This window comes from Lolium rigidum, chromosome 3 (genome assembly GCF_022539505.1).
Source record: "Lolium rigidum isolate FL_2022 chromosome 3, APGP_CSIRO_Lrig_0.1, whole genome shotgun sequence".
NCBI classification, from domain to species: domain Eukaryota; kingdom Viridiplantae; phylum Streptophyta; class Magnoliopsida; order Poales; family Poaceae; genus Lolium; species Lolium rigidum.
Genome location: NC_061510.1, coordinates 199,766,359 through 199,768,425, shown reverse-complemented (window position 1 = coordinate 199,768,425; position 2,067 = coordinate 199,766,359).

Below are 2,067 nucleotides of genomic sequence, written 5' to 3'. Positions count from 1 at the left end.
ACGGGTCGGTGGTGCCGAAGCAGCCCACCTCGCTCACTCACTCGTCTCTCTCACTCGCTCGCCCTAACCCTAACCTCTCGTGACGCCCGTGGCGATGGCGTCGCCACCATGGCCGCCGCCGTGCTCTAGCCATCTCCGTGCTCCCCTGCCTTAGCCACCTACCGGATCTTGACCGCCGCGAGACGATCTATCGATCTGTCCGCGTGGTTTCTCCGATTTCTTCCTCTCATGGCGAATCGCCTCCTCTCTGGATCCACTGGAGAATCGCCTCAGGCGATTTGGTGATCTCCGGTGAACTCTCGCTCTCGCCGTCGACGTGCGCGCTTCCTGAGACCGACCTGGTGCAGTGCTGCCTGCAGTACCAGTGCCGTCGTCTCCGTGCCGTGCTGTGGTGGTGTTCGTGCTCGTCGGCGTAACGCCGACGTCTACCCTGGGTCTTGCAGCTGCTATGGCCGCGCGAGCACTGCCTCGCCATGCCATAGCCTCTGCCACCAGGCGCATGTAAGTGATCCGCTCCATCTCCTTCTCCTCTCCATGCCTGTGCGCCTCCCAAGCTACTGTGCTTCTTCTTCCTCCTGTTCTTCTGCTCTCTGGTGATCCTGTGATCACACAAAGCCTTGCAATTGTTGCCTAAGCTACCTGTGCTTCCATTTTCTGCAAGCCATGGCCAAGTCACCAGTTTCTGGTACTGTCCAGTGTTGCCTTGCTTGCTGTACATGCCATGTGTTGATTATCTATTGCTCCTATCATGCTTTGATCTTGCTATGCTATGCTGTACTTGCTTACAAGCTTGCTATGCCATGCTGTTCATGCTTATGAGCTTGCTATGCTTACTGGAAGTCTATACTTGCTTGTCTAGGTGTACTGCTGTGCATTAGTGACACTTGTGAATGCTAGTGGTGCCTGTGAGGTGCTTCTGTGCTTCCTGTGTAAGCCAATGATCCATTGGATCAACCATTGCTTGTTGGCTAACTTATCTGTGTGGCTTGACTTGATTCAATTGATCCATTTGATCAAGTAAATGTTAGTGATTGGTTGCTGATTAATTCTGTGTCTAAGTGAATCATTTTCCTTGTTGATGCTGATGCTCAAGCATCACTATGCATACTGCATACATGTGCTGTTGCTTATCCTAGCTCACTGGACTTGATCCAGTGGCTATGATGCAGTGACTTGTGCTGTGTTGCCTCACAGTGTGCTACTGTCAATAAATAGTATGAATTTGTTACATATTCATGCTTGAATGAATTGATTCATAATGAACTGCTTATGCAGTGATGATTTAAATTACTTGCTTGTATAAGAATTTGCTGTTCATGATTATTTAACAAGCAATTGAATCTGAATCCAACTCTGGATAATGATGTTCTGTATTTGGCTTTACTTTAAATGGTGCTAAGTGTGATGTGACCTCAGTAGCCTTGCTACTGATTGGTTGCTCACATGTTTGGTTGGATCTTGTGGGCTACTCAACTTTGCTTGCATATTTGGGGATCATACTAGATATGAATGCCAATATGCTTGCCTGTGATGAAATCTAGGGTTTAACTAATGGTTATGTGCCTAGGATTTTCTGTGTAGTCTTTACTAGCTGCTAATTATTGCAATACATCTACTGGTGCTATCTGTGCATAAGATCTTGCTTCTGTGCACATGATCTGTATCTGGATGGTTTCTATTTTGGTGGCTTTTTGACTAGCAGTGATCCTTGGTATAAACCAAGTGATGATTCACCCTGTTGAGTATCTGCTCAAACCCATGGCTGTGTTATGCATGATTTATGGATTAGATCCATTGGATCTATTCCAGGAACTTGGTATACCTTGTTCCAGCTCCTAGAATGAAATGTTTTGTTGTTGCAGACTTGTGGTTTGTGCACGACCCTTCACCTCCGGATCCTGGTTGATCTTCTAGGTCACCATGATTTACGGTGGCTGAGTGGTTGTGTGTGTTGGTGCTTGTTCTTGAGCAAGAACTCGGATGAACTTTGTGTTGCTCTAGCTTCACCCTTACTCGGTGAATTATCCTATCCGGTCGACTTGTCATGGTTCTAGGGTTTGTGTTCCT